The sequence below is a fragment of the Pteropus medius genome, unplaced genomic scaffold (genome assembly GCF_902729225.1).
Source record: "Pteropus medius unplaced genomic scaffold, Ma_sr-lr_union100, whole genome shotgun sequence".
Classification (NCBI taxonomy): Eukaryota; Metazoa; Chordata; class Mammalia; order Chiroptera; family Pteropodidae; genus Pteropus; species Pteropus medius.
In genome coordinates, this window is record NW_024342644.1 from 5,832,944 (window position 1) to 5,845,185 (window position 12,242).

At 41.2% G+C, this 12,242-nt stretch overlaps 1 protein-coding gene and 1 pseudogene across 11 annotated transcripts in view; one reads left to right on the plus strand and one right to left on the minus strand.

Annotated features, from left to right (window-relative positions):
- Positions 1-12,242, plus strand: part of ATXN1 (ataxin 1) — a 363,244-nt gene that overhangs the window by 342,819 nt on the left and 8,183 nt on the right. The window lies entirely within an intron of this gene.
- LOC120605639 (uncharacterized) lies at positions 4,253-4,371 on the minus strand (annotated as a pseudogene).

Consider the following 12,242-nt stretch of genomic DNA (forward strand, 5'->3'; position numbering starts at 1 on the left):
ATACATTTATTCCACAGCCCATTTGTATGAAACAGCAACTTCACTGCTCAGGTTGCTTGAGTGAGACAACCTTAGCCCCCAGTCAGGACCTTCCCTGGCGGTGTAGCCCACTCGGATAACACTTCCACCAGGGGCTGGGAAACGCTCGGATGTGCCAGCGCACCCTTCAGGTTTGAGTTGAGAAGGGTCATGGCTTAGCGGATGGTTGGGAGGGAGATCACAGAAAATCAAACAAAGAAGACAGACTAGTTAATGACTTGAATTGTTTTAAGTGTATTTTTAAAAGATCAAGTGCGGTGGGGCGGGGGGATGCAATTTTCCAAAGTGTTTTCCAGAAATGCCTGTGAATGCGCTGATGTGGGATCTTGGACCATGTCAGGGGTCTTGCATTGCCAAGAGCTCTTAGCCTCAAATACTTTTATTTTTCATGGTGAAATGTCACTGTAGGCTTAACATCTTTGGAAAGACCCAAGATTTTTCAAAGTTCTGACTTAAAAAAAGAGCAGAAGTCAGTATTTTTTTTTAAATGGCATCATTATTTAGAACTCACTACCCATCTGTAGTTGCTGCTCGCTCCAGCCTTCCTACATAGATGGGGTGAGTCCTAGTAGAAAAAAAGAGAATGAATTCTCTTCAGCAAAACTATCCTTTAACAGACCCCATGGAAAATAAACAAGAATGAAAAGTAAACGTGTTTTTCATGGTACCTTTTTCACTCCTTAAAGCATTAGTGTGCACAGAGGTAGGCATGGAAAAGGTGTGTTTTTTGAAATGCTACTGGTTCCTTACCAGCATCTGTTTCCACGTGAGAATAAAGAGCAGCTCTAGCTGTGGGCTGCATCTCCAAGGTCCTGGCTTCCTCTCAGACCAGAGTTTACAGGCTTCTTTAGGTTTCAAATGGACCTGACCGGTCTTAGAGAGGAAGCTCCTCTGTGTGTTTTCCCTGCTTGATACTTTACAGAGTGAATGCTTAAATGGTAGAGAAATTGGTTTCCTGGCCAAGTCTCATTTCCTTCCTGTAGCCAGGCCACTAGTCTCTTCATTGATATCCAAGGTACAAATTAGAAGGTAGAATATTTGTCTCAGCCTGTTTGCAGGTCTGCCAGGATGGCCCCTGTGCGGTCATGCTGCTGCTGGCAAGGGCTTCTGCAAAGAATGACGAGAGGGCTGTGGTAGAAACAAAGTGCAACCCCACCACCACCCCCCCACCCCGCCACCCAACACACACACAACCAATGATTTGTCACTTCACCGAGAAGCCTATCAGAAACAGGCTGACATCATCACAGCAAAAATACTTCACCAGCTGTGTTTGCCACAAGTGACAGGAGCAGAATCAGTGGAGAATCAGAGAGAGAAGGCGAGATGGGGATAAGGGAAGAGAGAGAGAACTAATATCTGGATTTAATTTACATTCCAAGGATGGAGTGCTTCCCTCTGTAATCGGTGTCACTGCGAGGAGCTTTCTCCCCTGGCCTGAAGAATCAGTCTATGTCTTCTCAACTGGTTAGAAATCACTAAACACTTGTACCCACATGGAGATTAGTAATGTGTAAATTATTTAACTTAATTAGCAAAACCACAGATTCGATTAGGGAAATCGTGGGAGAAGGGCTGGGTTTTGTACAGCAAATGGCATTATGACCCTGGGCATAAATCCTACATGGAAGGAGAACCACATGACCTCATAAAACCTACCGTGGGCATCCCGGTGAGGGCAGCATGTGTGGAGAAAACCATGAGCCCAGGTTCTGGATGGTTGCAAGATGAGTAGCATCAGCTACCAAAATTAAGGTGGGCCATGAAGGAAACCTTTACTGACCTCATGCTCATGATCCACAGGTAGACCTAGAGGGAACTAAAGCCAGCCTGTGTAAAGTGGAGAGTTTTTTAAATTTTATTTTAGTGATTATTTTTAAGGCACTGAATTTCTAATTATTATTGTGGAAAGATCCCTCCAGTGTTTCTGGCTGAAGCTCCAGATGAGGCAGTGTAGGAGAAAAATACTTTCCCATATTCATCACCATCTCAGTGGCTTCGCCATACTCAGTGCAGCATTTCTCTGCACCCCAGTTCCACCACCCAAGTGCTATGGGATCTGAAAGGGGAATTCCAGGCATTGTCCCTTAGGACTGTATGCTCCACAGGAACCCTCTTTGTGGACACTCTGCAGTCTTCTCCCTCTTCTGGTGAAAGACAGGCAACACATTCCACCCCAGGCAGGAGAGAGTCTCTGCTTCCCTCATGCTGTCCTCTCTCAGTCGTGGGGATTCTAGCTGAGATCACCCAAGGACAGCCGCATTGCTGCTTCGGGCCTTACTTTGAAATATGATCCACTTAATATTCTCCAGGTTTGAGTCGATAAGTCTGTGGAGAGTCCCAGGAAGGATCCTGAGCAATAAATAGCATGAACACTGACTCAAGAGGATGGGGCGTCACCTGCTTGGGTGGGAAGCAGGTTAGCTGGTAGGAAAATGCAGGTCTGGAGCCAAAAAGACCTAAGCCTGAGTCTCTCCTCCAGCGGTAGCACCGGGGCCTTTTGCAAGTCATTTGCAAATTACTGCACAAATAATTTGTGCGAATTATGTCTAAACCCTCCATTCTTGCTCACGAAACAGGAATAATGAGAGTTGTTGTAATAATGATAGAAAATGCATTCAACAGAACCAGCATACCATGTAGCACATAGTAGGACCTCGACAATGTTAGTTTCCCTTCCCTGCTTCACTTACGTGACTTTGGCCCTGAGAAGGGAAGTAGTTAGCTTCTGAAAAATAAATATAAGGCTTCATGCTCTAAAAGGAGTTTATGGAAGGAGAGACAGTCTAGCAAAACCTAGGAAGAAGGCTGAAAATTTCCAATGAGCACAGTCAGCCATTTTTACTCTGCGGCATGTTCCCACGAACGGCCCAGAAGCAACCCTACCGTGCATGCTGTGTTTCTCTGAGCATGAGCTGAACTGGAGGGATGGATTGGTGGTCCAGCCCTCCACACCAGTAAGAGGACTGACACAGAGACAGGCTCGTGGGCCTTTCCTGTGTGCCTACCAAGAGAGCCCCACCCAAGATGACCCCACCTGTGGAGCCTTTGGCTTCTGTCTGACAAACGATGTTCTTATCTGGGAGCCGTCTCCCCATCCCTCTGTCTCATGCTCCCCAAGCCTCAACTTTTCTGAAGAGTACCCAAAATTTTTTTGGTAAATTGTAGAAAGTTTTATTTGTAAAGTGCTCTGGGATGGCAGTTTTCTTGGACTACTTCTTTCCTAACTGCCGAGCTCCTTATGTTAGGGCTGTCTGTCACTTCCTAAAGCCTCCCGCAGTGACTGCTTCCCTTTACCTCCTTGGTGACTGCTTAATATTCAGTGCCATTTCCTTCTCCTGGCTGTCCTGGCCTGTGTGTGTGTGTGTGTGTGTACGCACGTACACTCATACAGCATATTATAATGATGTGCTTACTGAACGTTTACCGATGGCTTTTTTTTCATTCCACTATTTTTTAATTTGACTGCTGTGTTCTGTGAGTCATCAGTAGCAGCATTATGCATTTAATGGATTAGCTGGTGCCTAAAAATAGCCAAAGCCCTCATGCAAGCAGCACATAAGCCTGTTTAGTCCCTTAGCAGCCAAGGCAAACCAATGTGCCAACATTTCACATGCGGGACCTGGTAGAAATGAATCTAATGTATCCAAAAAGAGAGTGACTGCCCTGTGCACAAAGCGGCCTGTGGTTGGTGATAATCCTCCTCTCGGTTCTAATGCGGGAAAGGCTCCAGCAGAGAAACAGTGTCAAACCGTGTGTGTGTGTGTGTGTGTGCAATGTGTGTGTGTGTGTGTGTGTGTGTTTTCCTCCAAAGGAAAAAACGGAGAAGAAAAATGTTCTCCTTTAGGTTTTCTGTGTTATAAGTTCCCCAACTAGGTGATCTTCCATGTATTATTGAAGCAGATTTTCTTGGACTACTGTCGTAACTTTATTGTTTAAAGTAGTTTTAGGTTTACCAAAAACATTAAGCAGAAAGTACAGAGTTCCCAGACAGTTTTCCCTGTTATTAAAATCTTGCATTTGTGTAGTACATTTGTTACAAATGACGAGCCAATAATGGTACGTTCTTGTTAACTAAAGTCCACAGTGTACGTTAGAGTTTACTCTTTGTGCTTTCTGTGCATTTTATTTTTTTTAAGCAAGGCAACCCTTGGTTAACCTCACAGATTGCAAGGACCTTGTCCGCTTACAATCCTTTATTTTTTATTTTTTACGCCTACAGCACCTGGTCTTCCTAGGTGGTCTCCCATCCAAGTACTAACCAGGCCCGGCCCTGCTTAGCTTCCGAGATCAGACGAGATTGGGCTTGTTCAGGGTAGCATGGCCGTAGATGCTTTCTCTATATTTTGACAAATGTGTAATGTCTTGTATCCAGCATTACAGTATCATACAAAATAGTTTCACCACCCTAAAAATCCTATAGACTTCACCTGTTCCTGTTCCCCACCCCACACACGCAGCCCCAAAGCCCTGGCAACCACTGATCTTTTTACGTCTCTATAATTCTGCCTTTTCCTGAGTATCAGAGCTGGACTCAGGCAGTATGTAGCCTTTTCAGACTGGCCTCTTTCACTTGGCAATATTCATTTAAAATTCCTCCATGTCTTTCTGTGGCTTCAATAGCTTACTTCTTTGAATAATGTTGTTCTTTAAAGCACACATTTTAAGAACCCCCCCTCAAGCGGGGAGGGCAAGTGGGATGGAATCTGTGTCCCTGAGAGCTTGCTGAGCAGGTCCTAACCAGGCCTCCCTGCAGGGGAGGTTCTGGGAGCCACTCGACAATGTATGAGAGGAGCCCAACTTGCCACTTGGGATTTGTGTTTGGAGATGTCTCTGCACTAGGATGTGAGTTTACTGAACCTCCCTGAGACATTTCCAGCAAGGATTGAGTCAGAGTTAGTGTGAACATGATTAAATGTCTTAATCAGAAAACACAGATATCCTTACAGTAACTCGACTAAAGAGTTGTGGCTGTTTTTATTAATGATTTCTAAACACTGGAGTAGATGAATCTCTTGCTTAGCCCCTAAATCGTTGTTCCAGGGTTTTCTGCCGTTCTTGATGTTGAGAATGTAGTCATGAAAACTGGCCTTTAAAGACAGCAGACTGGCTTTTCTCTACAGGTAAATTAGGATCAAGAATTTCACTCGCAGATGAAGTTAGGAATTTCCAATTTAATAATTTCACTGAAAGCAAGATAGTCACTGAAACCCAGCTTCTGAGAGATGTCATTGCTCCCGGATACAGGCAGAATTGGTACATTTGGGATAGTATCAAGCAAAAATGTTTTGTAAAACAGATGCCCTTCACATTTGTGAAAACAAGAATTCTTGTTAAGGGAATGGGAGACAAATTTAAACAACAGACGTTTTGTTTCTTTATATCTTGTTTTTGCTGATATGTACATATGTGTGTATATAGACATAGCACCAATCTAAGATTGAAATATACAATCAAACAGCATAAATATGTGTATATGTGTACAGTGTTTAGATACAATAGTTATTGACAAAGTAGTTAAAAGAATTTTATTGAATTTATACACAGTAGAGCCAAGAATGATCATAAAAGCCATTCATTAGCCAGACCAAGAAAGTGACATTGAATAAATAATTACCAGCCCAGACATGTTGCCTTACTGTCTCAGTACCTCCGCCCTGAATAGAAGTTGGAGGTGATCCTTTTAGAAGCATTGGTTTGGTGAGGAGTGGGGGAGGAAAGGGTAGGCACATTTCTCAAAGGAGCAGTAGTGAGCAAGTGGGTGTGTCTGCAGCTTTAGGAGCAGAGCAGGAAACAGCAGAGGAGGATGAGAGGCGATCTGCCCCTAAAAAGAGAAGTACTGGCTACAAGGCATCCAGAGATGAAAGACAGAGGGGCCTCAAGCTGATGTAAGGACACAGACTATTCATGCTCACATTTCATCCTACAGACTGCTTAAAGTATTTGGGAAAGGATGTATTTATGGGATACAAAAATGGGCTATGTTAAGCTGCCAGGAGTTATGTAACATGCTGAGGTTTTATACGATACTGCCCTCAGGAATATATATGTTCATTGAGGTTTAATCAGAGACCTTTTGAACCCCGCCCCCCACCCCGCCCACAAGATCATAAAATGAATTAATGATTATTAGCACAGCTGAAATAGCAAAAAGGAACCTCAAGAGTGGACAGAAAGGAACTGAAGTATGATTCCAAGAAGTCATCATGAGCTCAGCATCTGACGGGAACACTAAGTGAGGCTGCTGTGGCTCAGCCCAGGAAGCTGCCTATCTGGGGTGACCCAGACCCGGGGAAGAAGCTGCTTCTCTCCCTGGGGAGGACCGTACACCCAATTTAGTCTTAGCTGGTGAAAAGAAACAAACATTGACCTTTGTTGGCACGTTGGCATCTAAACATTGACTTTTGTTGGCGCGTTGTACCATTGCACTGTTTTTACCGATGGAAGGCAAACACGGAACTAGTTATTCTTTCAGATTTGTACTGAGCACCTGTTATATGTTGAGAAATATCCTAGACTCTGGGGATGGAAGGATGAGCAAAACAGACAGTATCTCAGCCCTCATGAGCAGACAGTCTTGTGGGAGTTTGGGGGAAGAGGTGAAACAGACAAACAAATATATAAATTAAAAAATAATGCGTCAAAAGATAATAAGTGCATGGGGAAAAACAAAGCAGCATAGAGAGGGTAGGGAAACTATGAGTGGGAGGGCATGTTATTTTAAATAGGGTGGTCGACGGAGCTCTCTCTGAGAAGGGGAACAATAGGCCACAGGAATAGCAGATGCACAGACCCAGAGGCATGAATGGAGTAAAAGGACCAGCGAAGAGACCAGTGTCACTACAGTGCAGTGAGTAGGGGGTAGCATGCAGACCATGCCAGCCAGACTTGTTCATGGCAATTTTTCCTCCCACTGAGAAGCTGGATTGAGCAAGACAGTGGTGGTAAAGGCAATGTGAAATGGTCTCATTCTAGATGTATTTGGAAGAGAGAACAGATAGGATTTCCTTTGTGATTTGGTATGAGTGTGGTACGAGAAAGAGCCAAGTAAAGTATGATTCCCAGGCCCTTGACCAAAACTGCTGGAAGAATGGCGGTGCTACTCATGGAGATGATAAGAACATAGGAGGTGTCATTGGTCAGGGGCATATCAGCAGGTCCATTTTGGACACATTACATTTGAGTTGCTAATAGATATCCAAGTGGACATCATCAAATAACATGGCGGCCAGTAACCAAATATGCCCTTGTGAAGTTGCTTGTTTTGCATGCATGTTCTGTCTCCCCATTGAATCAAGAACCAGGTTTTAAACAATAGGTACTCTTCTGCAGTTTGTAACATTTAGCAGGTACTCGGTGTTACTTATTGAACTTTATTACCACTGTAAAACCTGGAGTGTGAATACCTGATCAATAACATTTTGAAGGTTTCAGCACCGTAGAAGAGACCTGCGTGCTCTCAAATTCAAGGAATTCACAGACTTCACAGACTCAGTGCTCCAGTTTAAAGTAACATCATGTCACCAAATCTCACCAGCTCTGTTTCATGTCCAAAGCAGTACCCATCGGCATTAGCAGCATGTTTTGAGGTAAATAAGGCTCCTCTCAGAGAGTTTCAAGCAGACAGGCCTAACCATATATATTCTCACTGAAAAATCCCTCGTTATTTCTTCATTAACTGTTAATGATCAGTTAACCTTTAAGAATGTTTATATCCTTCTGACAAACCTAATTATGAAATAAAAACAGATTTGTTATGAATACTTTAGTGTGCTTATGTGAGACATGTGCAATAAGTTTAACTTTCACTAAAGGAAGGGAAAAAACTTATTTTGGTTTACATATATGCATACCCCCAAAAAAGCATATTATCTAAATAATTCAGGCTACATATTTAGGGAGGAGGAAAATATCTAAGGATAAATATTAGCAAGAATAACTAGTGAGGAGGAAAAAAAATTTGGCCTACACTATCCGGCCCTTTGCTTACAATGATCAGATTATCTGAATAATCTTTCACTCCTAATTTGCATAGACACACCTGAGGACGTATGTGGCATCTCTTCCCAGGATGGCAGAGCTCCTTTGGGAGGAGACAAAGCCAGAATTCAGGAGGAAGGGACCAAAGGCAAGGCTTTGATGTAGTGGAATAGATTGTCCCAAACCTATCCAGGTTAAAATAAATTCCATTATTATCAGTTCTTTTTAATGCATATCTTAAATATTATTCTTTCTCCTCATCATGTTCCTTCCATGAAATTTTAGGAAGTTGCTCGAGCTACAGATCACCTCACAGTGTTAATTCTAGGACCTGTCTTTGCAGTTTTGAGATGAGGGAATAAACAAGGACATTCAAAATGCTCCAAAACATTATGCTGTATGTAATGAGAAGCATATGCATTTACATCATAGACTTTGGGATAATCAGTAATGTTTCCTATTATAAAGGCCTCGAAGACGTTTCTTCTTAATGAGTCTGCAGATACTGGTAAGGTGCAAAAGTCTTCAGATAGATTTGTGTATGAGTATACAGGAGATGTTACTACCAGAACATGAAATATTGGCTGCTCTGAGGAGTATATACAATATGGCTTACACATCAAGAAACCGGTAGGTGCTGGACTGTCAACAAGGAGACAGACTGTCCAAATCAGGGAATCATGTAGGAACATGCAAAGCCAAAAAAGAGGCCAGTGTGTTTGCAAATGGGGCTTCTGGTATTATGAACATCACATGACCTCTGACAGGTGTTAGGCAAAGATAAGCAAACAGTGAGTCTAGTAGAGATTCTTATGAGATATTTGCACTTGAAGACTTTGTTTTTATGGCTTGAAAATACAGCTAAACAATCCCCACTGGATGTAGGATTCGTTCCTCTGCTCAGCTAGGGCCATTCGTTAATGGCCCGAGGAGATTTGGGACAGGATTTATGGAGCCAGGTCCAGGTTGGTTCTCCCACTGGGCATCACCATCTGATACTGTAACTTATAAGTATGATCGTATATATGTATATGCAAATATAAATGTGTCTGTGATATAAATGTAGTTCTGTATTGAATATCAGCCTCGCCACACCACATGCTTACATGGGGAGACTAGAATTGTATGAGTAGATGTAAAGCAGACACTATTTCACAATTTTCTGTACCATGAAACAAATCCATGAGCTCATGCCATTGGTTCCTATTTATTTCAAGTAACATTCATCACTGTTAGGGTAGTGAGAATGTCAAGTTCGTGTCTTTTGGTGATATTTAAATATCTTCATTCACAGAGGCAGAGATCGGGAGCATAGGAAAAAGAAAATGGATTTGGAGGCCAAAGAGACTGAGATTAAATCTCAATTCCACTATCTTATAGCTATGACATTAAGCAAGTGATTTAATCTCTCTGAAACTATAGCTCCATATTTGTAAATTGAAACAACAGTGCTTTTTCACCAGTTTATTGTAAGCATTAAATAAAATGCTTTTTGTGCCTGAATGTTTGATGGATAGTAGGCACTCGAGAAATTTTAGCTCTCATTACATTATTAAAATAGTCCAGAACCATGAAAATTTTCCCCAGATAACATATATATTTATATGGGTTCATGCTCACATACACACTATAATAATAGGCTTTTATATAAATTCACTGTAGTTGTTCCTTCTTTAAAAAAAACATGTCTTCCATGGAGCAAATAAAGTACATCATTCAAGAAGTGTGTCTAGAACTAGACCAATTATAGTTATCAAAAAAGACAAAGTAGATTAAATGAGAAAGCCACGACCCATGTAAATTACATCAAAATTTACTACTTTTTAAGTTTTGGGGGATATTTTAATTATTTATGTGTTTGTGTGTGTGCCTGTGTATAAAATTCAACAGAACGTTTTTAATATTGTATGTAGTCAATATTATTTTGATTTACCCTTATAGCTACCATTTTCATGGCTCTTCTTTCTGCATCTACGAACTTCCATCTAATTTCATTTTTCCTCTACCTACAGAATATTCTTTAGTATTTTCTTTAGCGTAGTTCTGTTGGTGGTGAATTCTCTCAATTACTGTTGAGAAAGGTGTCTTTATCTTGCCTCATTCCTGAAGAATCTTTTTGCTTGACATAGAATTCTTGGTTGACAGCTCTTTTTCTTTAGCATTGTAAAGATATTCCATTGTCTTCGAGCTTCCATTCTTTTTATTGAGAAGTCTACTATGAGTTTAATTGTTGCTTATCTGGAGATAATGTATACTTTGTTCTGAATGCTTTTAAGATTTTTTCCTTGTCTTTGGTTTATAGCAGTTAAATTATGACCTGTCTAGGTGAGAATTTTTTTATTTTTCCTGCTTGGGGATTAGGTCTTCTTGAATCTGTGGCTTATTGTCTCTTATTAGTTTCAGAAAAATTTTAGCCATTATCTCCTTAAGTATTTCTTCTGCCCTATGATTTCTCTCCCTCTCCTTGCAGGATTCAAATTGTATGTATGTTAGATCTTCTCAATGTGTCTTTTAGGTCTCTTACCCTCTCTTCTGTATTAGCCATCTTATTCTATATAGTTTCTTCTAAAGCTCTAATTAAAGAATGCAGTTCACTAATTTCAACCATGTTTATTCTGTTGGAAAATTCATTGCATGCTTTATTTTAGCAGATGTATTTTTTTCTAGAATTTCTAGAGTCTTTTAAAAATAGATTCTAGTTCTCTACCCAAATCCTCAAGCTTGTCTGTAATCTCCTTAAATATTGCAAACATAATCATTTTAAAGTGTATGTCTGATGACTGTATCAGAAACCCATGTGGGTCTGTTTCTATTTTCTGTTGTTTGTGGGGTTTATTCACGTCATCTAGTCTCATGAACCTACCCCTTTTTAATTGAATGTCTTTTCTTTGAAAAATTATAGAAATATTTTAAGACTTAAATTCGTTTTAGGGACTAAGATTATTAAAATCTGAACTTCAGACCTTGTGAGGGCCTTTCTGCTTCTGGTTCACCTTTTGGAGTACAGAACTTTGGGATCACAGCCCAAAAGGGTGGATTCACTAGAGAGCACCAGCCCTCCCTTGGTGTACCCTGACTGCCATTCCATGCCCTCCCCGCTACCTCCATGCTCTTTAAATTACCAAAAGCCCAGCTGGTTTCACAGCAGCTTTCAGGGCTTCACTTTAGCATGTGCAGGTACCCCCAGAGAACTAGCCCCCAGAAACAGGTTTAGATCTCTGGGCCATCACCCTTTCCTGATCCTCACCCAGGGTTTTTTTTTACTATGTTATCTTCCATCTAGTGCCGTAAGAAATATTTTTTACATTTTGTCTAGAGTGTTGTTTGTTTGTTTTTCAGAGTATTTTGCTGTCTTCAGCAAGAAAGTTGGTCCAGATTACCTAATCTACTACTTCTACTAAAATTGACTTTTTAAAACAACTTCATTGCTTTCTTTTTCTTTTTTTACATAGCATAAAGTTGAAGAAATTAACTTTCTATGAAAAGATATTAAAACCTGGAGTGCATTTCAGCCTAATTAAATGACAACCGTAAGACTTTCGCTGGACAGTTCGCAAATCCCTCCGCGCTGTCTCATTGTCTTTATTCACATAACATTTCTGAGAATATCTTTTCCTTGCAATCACACTTCTACTCCACTCCCATTGTTTTTTACCCCGTCGTTTTCTAATACTCCACGCAGCGCCTCATTCAAGAAGACTTCCTTATCTCTTCTCCAGACTGGGCTATGCCTTTCCTCTGCCCTCTTACAACTTAATACTGTACAAAGTATTATAACCCTACTCGCCGCATTGGCAATTATTGTTCATGTGCCTTTTTGCCCACTTAATTGTGAACTTCTTTGGGATCAGGACTAACTTTTTCAATTTATTTCCTTAGCACAGTGCATGGCACCTAGATGGAGAAAATGGCAGCTATTGAAAGGATACCGGGCTTCTCCCAGTTTCAATATTTGTTTTTTCAGACAAATGCAGAGACTGATTTGAGTGCCTGGGTCTTCACGCTGTAGATGGGCCAAGTACTCAAGCTCTATATATCCATTTACCTTCTTCCAGCAATATCCTCCCCCAAAACCTCTCGAGAAATCCTGCCCCTCCCTCAGGGTCCTGGGAAAGCCCTTCTGGCTTACTCCAGCCCTCACTGATTCTACTCACCTTAAGTTCCTAGAGTATACACTCATTTATCCGATAAAAAAAAAAATTAGCTTTAACCATGTGCCAGAT